The sequence below is a fragment of the Festucalex cinctus genome, chromosome 21, assembly GCF_051991245.1.
Source record: "Festucalex cinctus isolate MCC-2025b chromosome 21, RoL_Fcin_1.0, whole genome shotgun sequence".
NCBI classification, from domain to species: Eukaryota; Metazoa; Chordata; class Actinopteri; order Syngnathiformes; family Syngnathidae; genus Festucalex; species Festucalex cinctus.
The window spans coordinates 14,645,621-14,668,241 of record NC_135431.1 but is presented as its reverse complement, the minus strand read 5'-3'; the positions used below and the strand labels follow the sequence as shown (position 1 = coordinate 14,668,241).

Here is a 22,621-nt window from a genome sequence, read left to right as displayed (position 1 = left end):
GAAAAATATATAATTTATTTTGTGTTGCCTACAAAATAATATAAAATACTATCATTTTTTAAATTTATTTATTTGTGATTGTCAGTTGCGAATTGTTGATCCTCCATTGAGTTGGACAAGTTGGGCATACTGTGCATAAGCTGCCCAAAGCATTTTACAACAACCTGACATTGAAAGAGAGATGTCATTAGGACGGGCTTTAACATGCCATCCTGCACAAGTTGGCCGCAAGCCCGGCAGGCAAATGGTACCAGCTCAGGAGGAGAGTTGCGAGGGCCAAACAGGGGGGCCGTGGGGGATAATTAGACAGTTTTATCCCGGCTTGTTGATATAAATGTGGCCGGCTGAGCCCCCTCCGCCCCTTGCACCGTGGTAATGATCATGTCTAACAGGTGGCAGCTAAACAGACGGAGCCATGAAATGGATATCTTGCTTCCTGACTGAGTCTCTTTTTTTTTTTTTTTTTTTTGTTTGGTTTTCCGGCCCAATCGGAGTCATCCTCTTCTCCGTTGTGGTTTGCATACCGTATCGTCAATGTGAGGGAGTGTTGGATATTTGTCACCATCTCATCACATTCTAGCTAATCTCAACCTCCCCTGGGGGGCCATGGAAAACCTGCCCTGCGGAGGATAGCGCAAAACTCAGCAAAACATTCGCAAGTGTGCAGATAGATTGGGTGAAAATGTTTTTTCTGTGTGTGCAAGCTGAGTTTTGGGGGCATTTCAAGCTTCTTTATTAAGTCATCTCCAACACTGAGTGTGAGCATAACTCCAAACCTCCGGTATCCTGGCCAGATGGGGGCATGCTGTTGAGGCATGTGCATGATGAGACATTGGAGACCGCTCAACTCCAGCTTCCAGATCCACTGTCATATAATGGATCATTGAGGGCAGAAAGAACCAGAAACATATGTATTGACATTCACTTCCTTCCAGAAATGTGTCGAACAGATCTTGGCCCGTAGGCATTGCTCAATTATCCCTTTCAAATGCTTTTTAATATGGACAACCTTGTAAAGAAAGAAAGGTGTCATTATTTCGATTTAAGACGGTTGTGTGGATTTGTCAGAGGTTTGTTCTGTAAGCGAGGAGGGAAAGCAGTAAATCATCGGAGGGCTTGAGCTTCCTGGCTCGGTTTGTGGTATTGTCTCCAGCGGTGTGGGGGTAACTGCAGTTTTAAGAGGTCGATACTCAATGATGAGGCAGATGGATTTTGTTATGTTCACCTCGCAAGTGGTTTTCAGAGCTAACTCGAGCCTTCACTGTTATGTCAGGCCTTAAAGCAGAATGTTGGCCTTTTAGTCAAGGACTAGTCCTTGGACCGGTTTACATACATTACATATATACATATATTACATCACTACCTCACGTGACCAAAAACAGTTACATTTACAGTGTTTTCGCCTCTTTAAATGCCTATAAAAAGTGGTGATATAAAACTGTATACATGTAAATACAGCTGTTGCTGATGAAACAACTGTTGCCGTGTCAAAACTCCCGTGTCCTATTGGTTTCCGAAGTAACCGTTTAGTGACTGAAAACTCATAAAAGGAATTCTGCGTCCAATGAAATGACTCTGACCCAAAGATGACCGAAATGTTTCCCATTTAAGGATGTCAAACTGGCTCCTGCCCAAACGCTCTGACGTCTCTAAACTGCAAAGAATATTGTCATTGTGTGAGGCTGCTGGCAAGACGTTTATTTTTAGCCTGACTTCTTCCCGCACGCACGCTACTACAAGGTGAATTGGAATACGCTTTAACGCATCAAGCCATTTTTTTTCAAAATCTTTTGAACAAATTGTCATTTTTATAATTGTGTAATTGTTATTGATGAAGTGAGATGAGATAAATCAAGGAGCAACACATTTGACTTTCAGGAAATTACGTGTGAATCACTGACTGATATGTTTAAAAAAAATAAATAAAAATCCTGTTGTGGCCTCAACCAACAATCCTTACTCGACCAAAATATTTTCGTCGCAGTTGAGCTGTTAACAATGGACTGAATCCTTGCAAAATCATTAGAATTCCTTCGAGGTACATCACTATAAGGAACTAACCAAAAGACAATTAGGGAAAATTATAGAGATGAAGAAAAACGATACGATGTCTTGCATTAACCTGACCGAGACGGAAAATGTAATCATAAGCTCAACACACAAAGATGCCTGTTTTCCGTAGATTTTGTATTAGCTCTTGAAGAAAATTGCAATGCTTATTAGGGGTTGTTTCAAAAAAGGATTTGTGGTTTTATGAATGAATTGCGAAAACATGTCTGAACTGCCCAACTGCATTCAAATGTTAAAAGATATCATTTCATGGAAGTTGTGTTGCGCTCAGTGATTTTATACTTGGAACCAAGTGACTTTGTTTATCAGTTCTTACTTTTGTTTTTATTCCCTTCTCTGACTGTCTCTGCTGTTCATTCATCTTCATTTGCACATATCTTTTTTTTTTTCCCCCCCCTTTGTCTCCATCCCCACGCCAGATGTCTGTTGTAGTACCAATACTGACTTGCGGGAGGCAGCCTGGTTCCACAAGGGCATGTAAACAGTAGGACAATTCACGGAATAGTAGTAGTAGAAGAGCAAACATTAGAAGTAAGGCTAGATGTTAGCTTATCTAGGGACTACATTAAAATAAACTTTTCTCCTTGACTTTTTTTATTGTGTTAAATGACTTGGGAGACACATTATAGCCCTGCTTGACATGGCAGCACATAGAGGCTGAAATCCGATTGGACAAAAATTCATATGACCAGATTTTCAAAACTGAGACACTACAATTTCGCTGAAAAATCAAATCATACCCAATAATTACAAATAAATTATCACCATGAACTATTTATAACAACCCAACCCAAGACACGCTTAGGACTCCCCCTCATTTGAAAACTAATTCATGACGCATGCTGACAGCGTCTGCAGCATGAAATAAATAAATAGCAGAACCTTTTTATTTATAGATTGCTCTATAATTCTATTTCTATATTTATTCTTATATTGGTTTAATTTTTTGAGTCTCGTTTTTATTTTTGCATTTATTTTATTTATGTGTATATTTTGTTGTTATATTTTTGTAGATCCATTTTTATTTTCACTTTTATTCATTGGTTTATTTTTGGTCTTCTATAAACAATCGGCATGCTGAACGCACAAAAAAAAAAAAAAAAAAAAAACTGGGACAGGACCTGCATAAAAGCGTAACAAAACAATAGCAAAATCCTCCGAGACTTGGGACACAAGGTTCTGTCGGGACTGTACCAAATATGGGACTGTCGCTTTACATTTAGGCCAGCAGAAAAGGCCCTGACGCTTTAATAAAGTGTTTTCGCACCTGTCCACCATATTTGCAGTGCGTTGCAGTTGAACTCACTCTTTCGAGCCAAGTGACACTTGTGTTATCTTGAGCTCATGATTGCAACATTTTAATTTCTCCCGAGAGTGCATTGCACAAAAGCAGAAGTACGGGGACTCGCTTACACTTCCTGCGACCCTGTACAGGCTTTCATTGTAGCAGATGTCCAAGTGACGCCGCACCTCGCATGTTCATTGAAATCCCTGTTGTCCAGGTGACCCACGTGCGCCTGAAATACAAACACCATTTCCAGTAGTGAGCTTCTATTTTATTTAATGTCTATTATTATACTTCATCAGAATCTAAAGGTCAACTTGGAGATGTTGTTTCATCCACTCACAGTGAGAGAATCGCTGCGCCTGCTTCCAAAAGGAGGTTAACAAAGACAGGAAGATTAAATAATACATTCATCACATTGTGAGGGGCGGAGGGCCAAGTTCATGTCAAATCCATAACAAGCAGGAGTATCCTCGGCCGGGCTCACTTCCCCGCACGCACGTCACACACCGCTGGAAATCTACGAAGAGGATGTATTGATCTTGCTCGCGCTTCCTTTCTCACAAAGTCACAAACAGAGCCGCCGTATCACAAAACAAGCCCCACTCCCACCTCCCAGCCCCATAAAACAAAATAATAAACTCAACGTTTGCCAAAATAATCTTGAGACCTTTGTGTGTGCGTGCAGCCTGTGCTTATGCACTGATATTGCCTTCCCTTTGATTCAATAGATTAAAATAGCCTGCACTTGTGTTGGGAAAGGTCTCTCGTTTTCTCACATGACTCTTTACTGCCACATAATAAACACTATAACACGTCAGGGGTCTATAGAATAACTGTAAATGGACTAAAAGTGTATTGGTGTACTCTTGTAATTGTGCCTTTATTGAATCACAGCTTGTTTATAGCCACTGAGCCAGTTCCTATAGCATAGCACTGAAAACGCTATGCTCGGTAGGTAGCTAGCTAGCTAGCTTTATAAGCACCTGTGGAGGTTATATTAAAAGCCTTGCTTTACAGTTTGTTTCCATTCACTGCTAGTGCTATGCTAGGTCGGTAGCTAGCTAGCTTTTAATAAGTGTTACTGTGTTGTAGTGACAGTGAACTGACCAGAATGGTTATTCTCATCATCTCAAGACTGTTTTGATTGTCAATCACATGTTGGTGAAATAAAAGCTAATTTGCCACGCTTCACCATCTGTCTGAATACCCGAAATCAACTTAAGACTTTAGTTTACATCACTGGTTTTGAAGCAACAGGCGAATGGACCACATCTGTGGGACGTTCATCAGACACAATATGTTTGGCTCGGGCTCTGACATTGTGGGGTTGAGTTATTGGACTTTTGTCTTTTATAGCCAGTCATCAAACTTCACCGTCATGCACCGCCCACATGCAAAATGATGAAACGTCTAAGATCTTGGCAAATGACCGTCACCCATCTGTCTAGTTTGCGGTTTACATTTTGTAATTGGAAAAGAATTGTAGGACAAGTTCATTTTTTTTAAGACTCCTGAAAGCCTACATGTGAGATCAGAGCATTTTTATTATTTAGCCCGTGTGCCCTAATCGATGTCATTCTGTCCTTGGTCATTGTCCTCTGGGCCCTCAAAATGGATTTCAGGTGGTCTTAAAATAACGTGTAAGGGGACATTGCCTCATGCTGTTGGGCACCACCTCTGGCAGTTAGCAGGGACGAAATTGAACAACAACAAAATAAAGCACTTCCAAGTGGGCCGTAAAAACACTGAATAAAAAGTTACTGAAGGGGTTAAACACCAAATCAAACCACATAAACACTTTTGATATTCTCTCTTGTATTCGTTTTTATCAATATGTTCCTATGTATGAAATGTGCTATACAAATAAACTTGCCTTGCCTTGCCTAGTGTTCCTGCCAGTAAAACTAAAACATTTAAAGCTATAACTGTTGATTACCAGCAAAGCCTTGGAGCAGTTGCATTAGTTGCCAGCCTCCAGTGGCTCTTTGCCGAAGTGATAATGGAGTACTGAGTTATGTTCTGCCCTAATTGAGCGCAAATAAAAAAAGCAGGAGACATTCAGCGGTGCTCACATCTTCCACCACCGAGCTGCATCTGCTGCAGTACAATCCCTTCGGCTATCCGGTTACCGGGGCAGCTTGGCTGCGTAGGAGCGCTGTGAGCAGGGAGTATCGCATGCTGTAATATGGAAATTCTTCGGAAACGCGAATGCCGAGGGATTTTTCGATTACTCAATTCATTGAGTAAATGTTATGGTTTTGCCAAAATTCTACAAGAGGTTGTGCGTGTTAACAATGATAATTATGATAATTTTTACTGTGCGTGTATATATGCATTAGAGGAGTGCCAAAAAAACTCTATTCACATAAGAATCGAGATTCTCATTTACTGCGAATCAGAATCGATATACAATATTCTAAATCAATTTTATCGATCTATCTATTAGGGATGTAATGATATCCAAACGTCACGATACGATATCACAATATGAAGCTCGCGATACGATAATTATCATGATATTGTGGGGAGGTTGGTGATATTTAAAAAAGGTCACAATAATGTAAAAAAAAAAAAAAAAAAAAAAGAGCTTATATAAAAAAAAACAACAACAATATTGTACTTTTGCACAGAACATTGTTATGTTTTTATTATCTTTTATTATTATTATGTTGTTAATGCAGTTCCTCCACATATTGACTTGCCTCACAGGCATGTTACGTTCCAATTCATCTGACAATTAGTGTTTATTTTAAACATAGAAGGGGCCAAAACATCCCTAATGAAATTTAACTGCACTAACAAAAACTAGCCACCAGAGGGTGCAAGAACTGCATGAATGGAAATCAACCTGACTTTTTGTAACAGATGTGTTGCACTTAAATATCGTGAACATGACGACAACGGTATCGTGGCAGTTTTAATATCACGATGTAATATAACGCTTATCGTTACATCCCTACTATCTATCTATCTATACCCTGAACCGCTTATTCCTCACAAGGGTCATGGGATTATTTATTTATATATACTCTTAAAAATTATAAAATTTATAGTTGTGGTCCACGTTTTTGCAACAAAAAAAAACAAAACAAAAAAAAACACTTATCTTACAATTCAAAATTTAATAAATGTAACCCCCCCCAAAAAAGACACCTTAATTTCTCCATTTGTCATTCTGTTTTGCAATGCAGACTAGAGTAGATCATAACTATTCTTTGCACATCTATAGATTGAAGCAGAGGTCATTGTCAAGAAATTTTGAACCGAAAATCATTCTGAGTCAAAAATCGATTCATAATCATTAAGAAGAACAGACATGGGGGGAACAACTTGTGGGGAACAAAAATTGTGGCCACAATATAGACGTAATGTGTTTACACAATGCAAATCTGTTGCCACAAAATACTCAATTGTGACCACAAAATAGAGATTGTATAACGTACACAAGAAAAACTGATCAGCGGTCAGGAAATAGGTATAACATGCACAAAATCCTCATTCATGGCTTTGTTGCAAAATGGCTGTCATAGAACGATGTGTGGCGGCGTAAGCAAAAAGTACAAACTGGGCCTCAGTAGCACCAGGTCAGTTGAAAGTCTCCAATTTCATGCGTCCGGTGAACAAACCATTAAGAAAGGACACACAACCCACAAGCGCCTACAGTCATCCCCGCTGATTTGTGGGCCCTGACACTTTAATTCGGTGGAAAACACCATTCAAGGCCCAGGAGTTAAGTAAGTCCATTAACACCATGAAAAAGGCATGCGTTCCAGTGGCGTGCCAAAGCTTTGCCACCCAGTGTGATCGTACGAGGGAGTCTCTGTTAGTCTGGCGGGTGGGTCAATGTTTTCTCAATGTTTGACACTTTACTGTAATAGCAATCATCATTATTCAGCATGTTCACCAGGGGTGGCGCTATAGAGTTAAGCCCCTTTTTATTTTATATTCTAAAATAGATTTAGAAATGATTTTGTAGCGTCCGTATGTAACGATTAACCCCACCTTTAGCCCCCAGGAGAGGAGAAAAAAAATCCTGCAGCTGTGCCTGATTTTCACTTGTGAAGGCAGCACTTCAGACACTACACTTGTCACATTGAACATCCCCCCTTTTTTTATTATTTTTATACTGTATACCCCACTGGGATATAAATGGGGGAACAATACACACAATAGGCCCAATAAGAACACAAATCATCAGTGATGATAAATCACTCTCGCTACCTCCCAAACTGCTTTTGTAATTAATCTCAGATGTGATGATGTCATCTTCCCTCGCACTGACAAAATCTGTCTGCATTTTCAACAGGATAAACAAGCCAAGATGCATTTTATCAGCTGTCATATTGATTGAATCCATCATTGTCCTTAAAGGAGTGTCTTTCTTATTATTTTTTTTAAAGGAAAGGAAAGAAACATTTCATTGTCCTCTCATCCGTGATGTTGGTTCATGATGTCAGTTCAGCATCAAATGAGCAAAGGGCTGCGGAATGGAACGAGGTGGATCCAACATTGGAGCACAATGGAAAAAGGTTGAGTCGAAAAGCAGTTAAAACGATACGACAGATTTGATGCACTCGCCAATGTGGAACAGAATTGTGAGTTTGGCAAGCGGGCCGCTTGAATCCATCATTCTGTTCTCCTAACAGCAGGACGGAGGACATTAGCGGCCTTCACTTCTGCAGCCAGTCAAGCTGATCTGTTGTTTTAACAGTATTTTTTTTTTAAAGCTATTTATTGTTGGAAAATTTGCAGTGCCACCCCATGGAAAGAGAATACAACACACAAAGCAACAGGTTATTTAAAAAAAAGGAAGAAGAAATAAAAATAAAATAAATAAGTACTGCATGCTCTACTCTATGATTATACATCTTGTTGCTGGTTGCGTATTTCAAACTCTTCCTCCTCAGTGAAAACCATATACACCCCAATTTTTTTATTATTATTTATTTATTTATTATTTATTTATTTATTTTAATTATGCTTAAAGTGAAAGAGTATTACTTTGCAAAGGGTGACTTCTTCAGCCAAAACTTTGAAAGCAAATTAATACAAAGCTGTAACACATTGTAACTAATTTTCTAATGTTTTAAATGCACAACTTTATACATTAAGCACTAAAAACACATACTGTATACACATTCCAAAGTTCAATGGGATAAAGAAATAATAAATACAGGAAAAAGATCACCAGTTGGACAGTTTTCAGACGTGATACTCACTAGATTTGCGTCGTTGCTGTTGTTGCTACTACTAGCCGCTGACGCAGAAGAATGTAGTCATTTTTGGTAACTTGGAAATAAAGCGTTTTCTTCCTTCTTCTTCCTCCTTTTAACCCCGCTAGGATACCTTCTGTTCATTTTCTTTTTATTTTACTTTCGCCTTACTTCACTCGCTCTTCGCGCCTTTCGCTCTGTTTTGCCGCCGGCTTCCTGGTACTTTCCGCACATGCGCAGTAAGATGGACTGATCCAATGTAGTGGAAGCTGGGGGGAGGAGGGGGGGGAGCACCAAGAGCCGCAAGACATAATAAGAGAAGCGTTCTGCTGGCATTTAGCGAAAGGATTTTAATCAAAAACATAATGAATGTGCGCAAATAATTAAAATCAGTATTGATCATTAGTGTGTGAGGAATTTTATGGGTCACCTAGTAACTTGAGGCCCTAGGCAATTGCGTAGTTTTGTAATGGTCCGCTACTGACCTTAATGCGTCGTGAATGACACTCACTTTGAAAGACAGTTTTACATTTGGGTTAACATCTCTTCCACTATGTTGTAGAGGTGGGATTAAGTATTATTTTCATTGTTGTTGTTGTTGTTGTTGCAGTTGCACTACTGATGGGAAAAGCCAAAATAATACACGTTGTGTTCCCTGATTACAACGCTAGGTGGCGTTGTGCTCCCTGATTACAACGCTAGATGTCAGACTAATAACGTTTTGTTTGTTTGTTTGTTTGTTTGTTTGTTTGTTTGTTTGTTTGTTTGTTTGTTTGTTTGCTTTGGCCTACACTTATTATTTCTGTGCCGTCACCACAATACATTTTAAATTGAATTAATTAAAATATTTTCTTTAAAAATGAACTATCCTGTGCAGTTAATCATTCCCCCAATCCTAATAATAACCTACTGAAAATGTTTGTGACGCCACTACATCCTTTAATAATCTGTATTATCTTTAATAATAATAATAATAATAATAATAATAATAATAATAATAATAATAATAATAATAATAATAATAACTTAGATAAAAACATTATTAAATTTGATCATGATTTCACAAGTTTTGTGGCGTTGGGAGTGAGGTTGTGGGGTCTCATTTAAAGCTTACAATTTTGGGATATGGGAGAATCGGAGGTCTAGGTTTATCCTGCACAGCGGTTCACAAGGTGACCCTCGGGTCAATGATTTGATTGTGTGTCAGTTGAGGATTTACATTCGTCTCTATTAATGGACTTTACAAGCTTACCATGAACTTGGGGAGATAGCAAAAAGTTGGAAAACAAGGATTTAAAAAAAAAATTGTTTTGTTTTACAATTAAAGGACCAATTCTGTGCACAATTTCTTAGTTCTCAAAAAAAAATGCTGAGGGGTACTGGATTGACATTGCAGTATTCTCATTGTCCACAAGAGGGCGTGTGTGCCTTTCTTTGTGCTGCAGCACAATCTGTCGAGCCTCTCAGTACAAGAATTGTTTTTCACCAATAAATCTGCCTTGTGAAAAGCTAATAAAGCATGTACATGTAATAAATACAAATTTAACAATATGTGTATTGTTTGTGGTTGTAGTCACTGATACTGCACCTGAGAGGTTCTGTTATTTTGGTTGTCTTACAGTGAAGCAAAGATACTATATATTTTGACAAAACGTGGTCCTATAGGCAATATTTTTTTATACTGTATATAAATAAATAATGAAGCCCCAAATTATGTATAAAGTAGCCAGATGTTGAGTAAAATTATTATTTATTTATTTATTTATTTGTGTATTTAACTAAAAACAATACAGGAAAGTGGTAACAAAAAGAATGTAATAAGTTGTACTGGAAGGAACCATGTCTAAAGTTTGGCACAGGTAGTCTAACACGATTCATGTGATAATATTTCTTTCGTAAATAATGTAAATTAATAAATATTTGGGGAATGCATTTCGCCAATAAAAGACAATATCAGTACCAATACAATACAATACAATACAATAATCAGTATCAATACAGTATCTCGACATTTCAAGAACGACACACGATTATGTGGAATTACGATTCAAATCATTTTTTTTTTTTACTCATCTCTTTGTAAAAGTCAATGTTTCGCCAAAAAAAGGCCCGAAAGTATGTCATCCAAGTCACAATATTTCCCCCCAACTTCCTGCACCCTTTCACCCCCGCGCAATTTTAGGACATGTGACTGCTGGCTGAACCGCGAGTTCCGAAGATGAACGCTCATTTGGTGAAGACGTAGACTCGGAAGGGTGAATCCAAAGTCACGCAATGGAGTAAAAAGTTCAGCAGCCTCTCTTTTGCGCAGCAATCAAGGCAGGCATACGGCCGTCTTGTACTCCCACCTAAGCCCCCACGGCAGAAACGGTGTTTGTCAAAGTAATAAAGCTGTCCCATAACCTCTGTAATATTCATGATCCAACCTCACCCGGGCCCGAGCCCAAAGTTTGTGCCTCACAAGGCAGGTTGATAAGTGTTGGAGCGGCGTCTGTTCCCAGGCTCAACCATAACAAACGCGTCGTCTACCTGCGTTACGAAGGGCCGAGCTTGTCCAGACTCCAGACAAGGCGCTCCTCATTGGTTCAGCTGTCGCTCACGTCCAGCTCGCCTGCTCTGTTTATTGATGGCACCGGCTGGATGGAGCCCATAATAGGCAATGGCTCATCTCAACATAACGAGCTGTTTACAGAGGAGTTGAAAAATGACACTTTTATTGCACATTGCTGCGTCCCTCTGTCCTTCCGTGCCCCCCGGCCTGTCATAGTCATACCTTTTCCCGTCATATCAATTGAGCTCTGCTGGGACAAGATGGCACAAACAATGATGTGCAGCTTAGCTTGTTTAGCACACAAATCAAGTTGGAGTGGAAGAGACGGCTGATTTGCACTTTGTGTGTATTAGAGACCTTCCAAGAGTGCAGAGACAATTTATGCCGCACTTTTTCCACAAGGCATGGCTTGAGACAACTGTAATGTGATAAGTTGATATCCTAAAGATTTTAACTCCTGACAAATTTTCATTAGCAAAGACAGGTTTCAGCAAGTACTTTTTTCAGTATCTCTAATGTTAGCATACCCTCTTGTTGACTGTAGGCTAAAAATGACAAATTAAATACACTTGCTGGTGTTAGCATAAACAATTCTTGATTGAAGGCTAAAAACGACAAATGAAATATACATGCCAGCATTAGCATACCCGATTCTTGATTGAAGGCTAAAAACGACAAATACACTTGCTAGCATTAGCATACGCTGTTGTTGATTGAAGGCTACAAATGACAAAATTAAACACACTTGTTAGCGTTAGCATACCGTGTTGTTGATTGAAGGCTAAAAATGACTAAATTAAATACACTTGCCAACATTAGCATACCCTGTTGTTAATTGAAGGCTAAAAATGACAAATTAAATGCACTTGCTAGCGTTAGTATACGCTGTTGTTGATTGAAGGCTACAAATGGCAAAATTAAAGTCACTTGCTAACGTTAGCATACCGCGCTGGTGGTGTTCTTTTTGGACGCTACAGTATCATACTGCACTTTACGTGTTGTGTCTTCTTACAATGGCCAAAAGCTACATGTCAAAAGTAAAATCGCAGGTGTAAATTTAAGTCCCACATTGTTCTCACTTGTTCCGAGTTAAATTTACACTTATGAAAATGTAAAAAAAAATGTTACTCTTTGGTAGAGTTAATTTACAACAATCAAAGTGTTATTGACACATAAAAGTGAACTTTTTACACTTCAAAATGTGCTATTTCCTTTCACTTTTCAGTGTTAATCTCTCCCATTGTCAGCATTATTTTTTAACATTTAAAAGTGTTATTTCCTTTCTTTTTTATTGTTAATTTCTCCCAGTTTTGGTGTTACTTTTAACACACACACAAAAAAAGGTATTATTTCTTTTCATTTTTGGTGTTAATTTCACACAGATTTGGTGTTTCTTTTAACATAAACGGTATTTTTTAAGTTTTAGTGTTACTTTTAACATTTAAAAGTTGTATTTTCTTTCTTTTTTTGCTAATTTCACATATTTTTATCATTACGTTTTCACACGTAAATGTGTTTATTTTAAAAACTAAACTGAATTATTTGCTCACTAAGCTGACTTAGTCTAAATTATTTACACATTTCAATTAAATTCTTATACATGAGTTGCCAACACCGATAATATTTTTAAAAGCAGCACTGTAATATTCTGAAACACCACCCAATTTAGAACTATTACTTTGAAATCTTGAGATAGTTTCTTGCATAAATAAATAACCAGTCTGTCTGCTTTGATAGTCTGCAGACATAACCCTTCACTTTTACTGCCTGGATCAATGTGAATTACAGAATCTATGTGATGGCACATTCCAGCAAAAACATCATGAAGTGGGGGTGAATGAGAGCATTTGAAAAGCGCTTTGAGTACAATATAGTGTCGATAAAAGTGCTATATAAGTGCACTCCATTTACTTTAAACTGGTCCATCTGGCCAGCTTCATCCTGGGTGAAAATACAGTCGAGTACATCACTATATCGTCCACAAGAGTGCAGCAGCTTCCAACATTTTTTGCACGCTTGTGACGAGGCCTGCGGGAAGCTTCAACTGCACTGTTGAGCTGCACTGTTGTGCCTTCACACCCGATTTGAATTATTTATAAAAAGCCCTGAATCAGCTCCACTTATGTCTCATCTCTGATAATAAATAAAGGGAAAAAAACATGGCATCAAAAACAAAGGAAAGGATCATAAGTCACTCTCTGAGAAAGCCCACGTTAAATTTGTCTCATGTTCTGTTTTGTGATGTATTCTTTATAAGGCCTTTGTCTGTCACTTTCTTTTACTCAAAATGTGGCACACACATTCGGGTGAAAACACTATGAAAAATACATTGATGTAACAATTTATTATAGCTGAGTGGATTGTGTGTTCGTGTTGAAGGAATTCAATTGAATTAACCGGGATGTTACTAATTCCCAGTTTAAATACATCTTTGTCTCATCAGACCACAAACCATTTTGAGGCTACGCTTAATGAAGTCACATTCGATGATGTAATATCTAACAACCTTATGATGTTCAACATTTCATCAGCTGAAAAATACAAAAACCTGCAAACATTAGTTTTTCTTTGCAAGAACCGTTAACATTTCATTGAAAGTGAATTAAGTTCTACTATTCGTGTTTTTAAACTGCAATCCATACAACAATGGACTCTGATGTCGAATATCGGTACTGGAGCAAACCCAGTGACCCACTTTTTGTTCCCGACCCACCAGTTGAGCATCCTAGCTTTAGTCGACTTTATGAATCATCATTCAAGTTTGTCAGGTGATACAAGCAGGGCAATGAGACATAGACAGAGAGAGAGTGAGACAGGCGGTCTTGGCCTATTTCACTCTGCGTAAAAAAGATTACAGATGGCATGAGACGTCTACAATAGTGCTGAGGACTGAGAAGGGGCTCCGCATAAGATCATATCCACAACTGCTGAAGCAGAGCGAAGACTCGCCGTTGCACATTTGTGGTGCATGGAAGGGTTTGTTTTGATATGAGTCACTACTGCGCGACTCGCAGAACACAGCTCAGTGTGGTGACGCCCGACCATATGTCACGTAGACTCGCTTGAGCTGCCGCGTTTAGGATTCGGTGGCGTGAGGTGACGCTTCTCTACGGTGACTTGATCGAAATTGCACTACCTCTGATTTGCCGTTTTAATGATGTCATCAATCAATTTAAACATGACTGATGATTGGATGTAGTTTTTTAATATAACCACTACTTGACATCTGTGATAATCATGTGCGGTATTTTTTGTTATGTTCTTGAGTTGAATCCCAAAAACGCAGACACAAATAAGATTTTCACTCTTTATTCGCATAACATCCAGAGGCGTAGAACAAACTTGACAAGATGAGAAACAATGAGAATGTATCGAGAATCACGAGACGCTAAGCTAACTTGGGCTGTGGAGGTGCAACAGAGGAACAGAGGTAATAATCTGACAAAAAAACACCCTTCTCAGACAGGCTTATATAGACAGCGAATCGATCTGATTGGTTGTGGCTAGACATGTGGGTAACAGGACTGACATGGAAGTATCTGATTGGCTGTTGACCAGATAAAGAGATTAAAGATTCCTAACATCACATAGCTTCTGACATCACATAGCGTCTTACCAGTTGAAACTAAATGCTCCTTACATCAGTTCAAAACAGACACTTGACCTCACGGTCATGGCCCAAACATAACCCTTGCATGGCCCAAGCATAATCCTTGTATGGCCCAAGCATAACCCTTGCATGACCCTAGTCATGACAGTAAACATAACCCTTACATGACCCTAGTCATGACAGTAAGCATAACCCTTGCATGACCCTAGTCATGACAGTAAGCATAACCCTTGCATGACCCTAGTCATGACAGTAAACATAACCCTTGCATGACCCTAGTCATAATAGTAAGCATAACCCTTGCATGACCCTAGTCATGACAGTAAACATAACCCTTGCATGACCCTAGTCATGACAGTAAACATAACCCTTGCATGACCCTAGTCATGACATTTTTAGTGTAATGACCTTTAGCTGGGCTCTTTTTTGGGCAGTGGGGCACAGTAAGACCGGCAAAAAAACAACAACATGCTACCAAGAACGGAGCAGAACTCCGCCAAGGCATGGGCGAGTCTTTTAATAATGATAACATCACAATGTTGAGTTCTTCTTCTTCTTCTGCTCCAGATACATTATTTTAACTGCTTGGCCTCATTTTGCTTTAACGCCTCAACTCACACAACCAGTGTTGATTCAGGCTCAAACCTGAGGGGGATCACCAGGGGTAGTCATGTTGCATCATTTTACCAAACAACATACAACATATGAGAAAAGCTCTTTCATCCAGCTTAAGGCATTTTTTGCTGAATTCAGCTTTTCAGAATTTTTACTTAATAATTTTGTTATAGTTCCACAGTCCTTACACTTTAAACTTTTTTTTTTGTTTCAGGTAGGCATGTGCAATTAATCGAATTTCAATTAGAATTTCAGTTATTACACTCCCCAATTACAAAATCAGCATAATCGTAAAAAAAAAGAAAAAAAAAAAAGATTATTAAAACTAATTTATTAATACTAAAAAAAATGTCATCCAGGGAACTTGCATAATTAGTGTTTCAAAGAATTTTATTAATATTTTTTTTAATTTGTTTTTTACATTTAAGCTTTTTTCCTGTTTTGTACCAAAAAATAAATGATCATCCTTCTACACACTGCACAGCTTGCTGCACTCCAGCTTCAAGTTTTTACCAACATAAATAAATAAATAAACAAATAAATAAATTCTGTTTGATCCAAAAGGACCTTACATAATTATAGTTTCTTTTTAAAAAAAAAATTGTCTTAATATTTTTAAAAGGTGAAACATTTTCTTGTTTTGTACCAAAAACTAATCGTTTGAATAATAGTGATCTTCAGAGATTGCCAAAATAATCGTGATTATTATCATTTCCATAATCGAGCAGCCCTAGTTTCATGTTCTAAACCTATTATATTTCATCATCAAAATGTCATAAAAAAAAAAATCATTTATAAATTGTGTTACATTAGCCCATAATCCGAAATATTATGCACAACAACTTTAGAACAAATAAATAAAAATAAATGAATGAATGAATGAATAAATAAATAAATAAATGAATAAATAAATAGGTTTTTAAAAATTCAGTCGTTAAATAAAATAAGCATGAAAATGCTTATTTAAAAAATGAAAAATAATTGAAAGTACATCTTACATTTACATAACTAAATATAATCTTGGCAAAACATTTCCTTTGTTTTTGTCTTTATTATTATTATCATACATGACTGCACGTCCACACAGAAGAAGGAAGGTCAATACCGTCATTTGAGAATCAGTTTATTTTCCTTTATTAGACAATACTTAGTGACAAATATTCCATATATTTAAAAAAAAATGAAGCATTAGAAATATTATTATTATTATTATTATTATTATCATTATTATTATTCAACCAGCTCTAAAAAAACAATCAAAACCAACTGAATTTTTTTAAACTAATTGTAACAAAACCACTATACTGCATATTCTTTTATAGCTGTAGTGAGACAAATATAGCTCCTGTGATTATGAAGATTTTGACTTTTTAGCATAGGATGCATCTATATACATGCATACACATGCAGTCCACATGCAATAACTCATACTGCGTCATGGCCAGTCAGCATGTCACAGTGCATAGACGGCGAGCTCAAGTGTAAAGTTGAGCCTCTATTAGTGTCGCTGACTTCCCCAGACGTGGAGGTTTCATATGTAACGTCATGTAACTCGATAGGGCCATTTATTACTTCGGTTTCCTTGGTGACCTCACAAACAACAGCTGCACAGTTATCGGTCATCTCACGACACTCCGCGCCAAACCAATTGGAGCGGTGAGGGTGATTCTTTTATTTTTTTACAGGAGACAGAAAATATTTCTGATGAGGAACTTAGAGATCAAGTCAAAGGGTCATCTTTGTCTCATCAGACCACAAAACATTGTGAGGCTTGTCTCGCTATTCTTTGGTAAATTCCACTCTGGATTTCCTGTTCATCTTGATAATGAATGGTTTGTAACTTCTGGTTTGGCCTGTATATTTTTGTTCATAAAGTATTCTGCAAACAATAGATTCTAGGAGCTTTTGACATCAGAAACATTTCAACATTGCTGTCAAGGACTATTAAGGACATTCAAAATGGTGGCCTATGTTTGCGCAATCACTCCGATTGATTTTCTCACAGCTTCCCATTTTTTTTGTTTACCAGCCCTCTGGTTTTAATTTAGGTTTCACCTCTAACTGTAAACGTCGTCCGCACATGCAAAACCCAAAACTGAAACTGATCTATCAAATATCTACTTATTTTGAAAACATTTTGTTGCCGCATTAAGCTGCAGTCGTCGTGCCGCGCAATTAGTTTTTTTTCCATGGTAACCGGAACCTCATTCAGCAAGACTGTCCTTGAACGCATCAGATGATGTCTCGCTTCTTTCAGAGTCGATTTGAGTCACTGCTGGTCTTCGTCCGCGCACGTGCCCGCTCCGTTCTTTATTTAGATGCATGCGCGCATAGAAAATGAAAGGTGGAGATCAAAACAAAGAGGACAACAGACGGGGGCTCTTGTGGTCCTTGCCTAAAATGTTTTGTTTTGTTTTTTTAAATATATATATTTTTATATTTTTTATTTTTAATAATTTTTTTTAAAATAATTTTTACATTTTTATTTATTAATTTTATTTATTTTTTATGTATGTTGGGGGATGTTGGAGGGATGACTACCGAATGCACAATTCTGAGATCTTACAAAAAAAAAAACAAAACAAAAAAAAATGCAAGTAAGTGCCTCAATATTGTTATTCGAGATTGTAGGTCAGGGGTGTCCAAACTTTTTCATTTGAGGGCCACATACAGAAAATAGGAAGGGCGCAAGGGCCATATAATGAAGAGAAATTGTGTTTCGTCCTAAAAATTGTAGCTACAAATTATTTATTTGTGCTTTTTTTTTTCTTTTTTATTGAACATATAAACAGATGAACAGCAGAGATAAGAAAAAAAACAACAATCAAAAGAAAAGAAAATCCCAATAAAATAATCATTCAATCAATCATAGCTTACATGTTCAAAAGGGAGTAGGAAGAAGTTAGAAACTTATCTAGTCCTACCCCTTTTACTCAATATATTTAAACTTATTTCATTATTAATACAATTCTAATTTACTATTATTAAAATGAAATATATAAACCAAGTTATATATATACACAAGTGCACTTAAACATATTCACATTTGCCAAAAACATATATACATAAATTTCCTAAACATATACCATAATACCTATCTAGATCATTTACACATACTCACATGTACAATTTTCATATTCTGGTCTGATATAGGTAATTTTTTTGAACTTTACTTTTAAACATTTTTTTAAACTCCAGCATTGAGTCACAATTTTTCAGATCAATTCCCAAATGATTCCACAAATTAACACCTTTTACAGATACACACCTTTGCTTAATATTTGTTCTTGTTTTGGGTTTTTTGTACACACTTGTACCCCTTATATCATAAGGACTGTGTCTAATTTCAAATAACTTCTGAGTACTGTGGCAGAGTAAATTGTTATAAACTTTATACATTATTTGTGCTATTTTAAAATCCACCAAGTCATAAAATTTCATTGCATTTAATTTAATAAATAGTGGATGTGTTGGTTCTGTATATTTTGATCGATTAATAATTCTTATAGCTTTCTTTTGCAATTTGAAAACGGTGTTGGTATTTGTTTTATATGTCATTCCCCATAATTCCACACAATAGGTCAAATATGGTAATAATAGTGAACTATATAATATATATAATGATTTCATGTTTAAAACATCCTTACTTTTATAGAGTATCCCTATGATTTTTGACATTTTCCTTTTAACAGTTTCTATGTGTGGCTTCCAACATAATTTATCACCGATAACAACTCCAAGGAATTTATTTTCATTCACCTTTTCTATTTCAATTGAATTCACCATAATTTTGACTTGATGAGTGATTTGTCTAGTGCCAAAAACTATGAACTTGGTTTTATTTAAATTCAATGATAATTTATTTACATCAAACCATTTTTTTAATATATTCAATTCATACTTTTGCATATTTAGAAAAATGCTACAGTATATAAAACAATGTATTTGTAATATGGAAGTAGGATTATTAAAGTTTTGGAATTTTGCATTTTAGTTAATTTTTATTAGTTTTCAGAGTGGTTCTGTTAGTTTTTATGAGTTTTTTTCTTTAAAAAAAATAGTTTTAATTTAGTTTGTTAGGTTAGTATTATTTTTTTTAAACAAATGTGTATTACTTGTGCACAATATTTAAAAAAAACACCATGGGAGCGACGTTATCTGAAGGTGCTTTTCTATTGGCTGCTGCTCGATGACATCACTTCTGTGTGACATACTTTCAAACGTCATTATTCCGGTTTATGTCAAAATAAATCTACTAAAAATCAAATTTAAAATAATCCCCTAGGGCGCATGCATTAAATTAATTACCAAAGACTAAAACAAAGGACATGTTTGCTACAATTATAGTTTTGTAAACATAAAATTTTGTTTCAATTAGTTTTTATTTTATTTCGGTAACAATATTGTTTTTTGCTGCGATTGGTTGGCAACCAGTCCAGGGTGTCCCCCGCCTACTGCCCAAAGCCAGCATAGATAGGCTCCAGCACTCCCCGCGACCCTTGTGAGGAATAAGCGGTCAAGAAAATGGATGGATGGATATTGTTTTTTGAATTTTAGTTTTTTCATTAGTTTTAGTTAACTAAAATAATCTTTAATGGCACCTGTTTTTTCGACACCCTCCCTTCTTACTTTAATTAATTTATTTTAACTGAGTCAAATGCCATTCTTAGCATATGCCGCGGGCCACTGAAAAATGGACGGCGGGCCGCAAATGGCCCCCGGGCCGTAGTTTGGACACCCCTGTTGTAGGTGGTTTATATGCATGCTATGTACAAAAGCACAATATTGTGCTTTTTTTTTAGTATGAGCTCTCTTTTTTTACAATATTGTGATCTTTTTTAAATATCGCCATCGCCCCCACAATATCGTGATAATTATCGTATTGTGACCTTCTTATCGTGATAATATCATATCATGATGTTTGTATATCGTTACATTCCTATTTAGCTCCTTGAGTTGCATTTTAATGTATGAATAAAGTTTGAGTGCTCCTCCATAAAGTTCTACAAAAATCAGCTAAAATGACCTTTTGGTGACCATCAAAAGTTTTGGAGAAGGCACTAAAGTCGACAGTACATCTCACAGGGAGTGATTCCGAACAAAGCCATTGTGTAAAAGTGCAAAGTGAGGCTGCGGCGGCATTTAGTGCGCGATGTCGTGCGAGTGCGTCTTCCTGTGACAAAGCGGCCTGCTTTGATGATAACCAGCCCGGCCGTCCTCGGGCTCACGCGGCTCCTCTGTTTCATTTCACCGCCTCCTCTGTTGTTATGAGGTCATGCGCGCGCACCTCTGTGTGTGTTTCGGAAAAGGTAGGCCCTCCTCCCCGGGCCCGTTTTGCCTAATACGTCCATGTGGGGCTCGCTGGAAAGATCCGTTCTATTCTGGTGCTGCCAGCCTGCCCAGTGCTGATAGCGAAGGATTAATGAGGCGGGGCGGTGGGGGGGGGCTCTCATCAACTCGTAATTAGAAACAACGCTAACCACTATTTTGGTGCTTGTTCCTATGCTGGGATCTTGACCCCTGTGACCCTTTCCCCACTGCCTGAATAAATATAGGCCCGGCAGCTACGTGACACGTTCCAAAAAGAGGGGAGCGCGGAGAATTCTCAAGTCTTGCTCACATTTCCCGAGGATGATATCGCTTTTTCTTTTAAATACCGTGCCGTCACATTTGTTTTGTTGTTATTGAGGCGTACGGCGCATCAGCAATCGGCCCAAAAAATAAATAAAGATTCCTGTCATTAAAGCGAAAAAGAGGGGAAAATGATCATGTTCTTGCTAAGTAACTTAACAGCTCATTGGCAATGAATTACAATTCCACTGAGATTGAATTCAACAACATTCATGATGACGAAAAATAGATTACATAAATAATAAGAATTATTTTTATTATAAAAATTGGCCATTAATTTCATGCAATTTTAAGGGTCTTTCTTTAAAATTATCTGTAATTATTTTTGGGGGGGAAATTTTATGCATCAGAATTACTAGTGTATCGGTATTGGTATCGATAATTTCTACATGAACTAGAAATTAGAAGAATAAAAAATTGCAATTAATTTGATGCAATTTTAAGGGCCTTTCTTTAAAATTATCTGGAAATTTTATGTATCAGAATTACTAGTGGTATCGGTACCTGGTATCGGTACTTGCGACAGGAAATAGAAATTAGAATAAGAAAATTGCAGTTAATTTCATGCAATTTTTACGAAAAATGCTATATTGAGATATATATATAGCTTTCTTTAAAATTATTATTGTTTTTTGGGGGGAAGGTTTATGTATCAAAAGTACTAATGATATTAGTACTTGGTATTGGTACTCGCGACAGGAACTAGAAATTAGAAGAATAAAAAAATTGCAATTAATTTCATGCAATTTTAAGAGTCTTTTAAAATTATCTGGAAATTTTATGTATCAGAATTAATAGCGGTATCAGGACTTGGTATCGGTACTCGCGACAGGAACTAGAAATTAGAAGAATAAAAAATTGCAATTAATTTCATGCAATTTTTAGGAAAAATGCAATATTGGGATATATATAGCTTTCTTTAAAATTATTATTGTTTTTTGGGGGGAAAGTTTATGTATCAAAAGTATTAATAGTATTGGTACTTGGTATCGGTACTCGCGACAAAAAATAGAAATTAGAAGAATAAAAAATGGCAATTAATTTCATGCAATTTTAAGGGTCTTTCTTTAAAATTATCTGGAAATTTTATGTATCAGAATTACGAGTGGTATCTGTACTTGGTATCGGTACCCGTGACAGGAACTAGAAGTTCCAAGAATTAAAAAATTGCAATTAATTTCATGCAATTTTAAGAGTCTTTTAAAATTATCTGGAAATTTTATGTATCAGAATTAATAGCGGTATCATGACTTGGTATCGGTACTCGCGACAGGAACTAGAAATTAGAAGAATAAAAAATTGCAATTAATTTCATGCAATTTTTAGGAAAAATGCTATATTGGGATATAGCTTTCTTTAAAATTAGCATTGTTTTTTGGGAGGGAACGTTTATGTATCAAACATACAAATGGTATTCGTACTTGAAATCGGTATCAGTGACTACCCAAAAGTTGAGTACTTGTACTGTTATTGGTCTGGAAAAAAAAATTGGTATCGAACATCCCTAGGAAATACACTGCAAGATAAATTATTCATAAGTCAACATATGTAACATCTTTTTCATTATTCTCTATAGATAAAAATTAAAAAAAAGAAATAAAATCGGAAATTAGGTACAAAAAAACCCCAAAAAAAAACAAGAA

The 22,621-nt window shown here is 36.8% G+C and overlaps 1 long non-coding RNA gene across 1 annotated transcript in view; it reads right to left on the bottom strand.

Annotated features, from left to right (window-relative positions):
• Positions 1-8,773, bottom strand: part of LOC144010705 (uncharacterized) — a 54,889-nt gene extending 46,116 nt beyond the window's left edge. The window contains exons 1-2 of the long non-coding RNA XR_013281303.1: positions 8,578-8,773; positions 3,484-3,587 (exon numbers count right to left, since the gene is read on the bottom strand). This is a non-coding gene — a long non-coding RNA (uncharacterized LOC144010705). The remainder of the gene's footprint in view (positions 1-3,483; positions 3,588-8,577) is intronic.
• Positions 8,774-22,621: the final 13,848 nt, after the last annotated feature.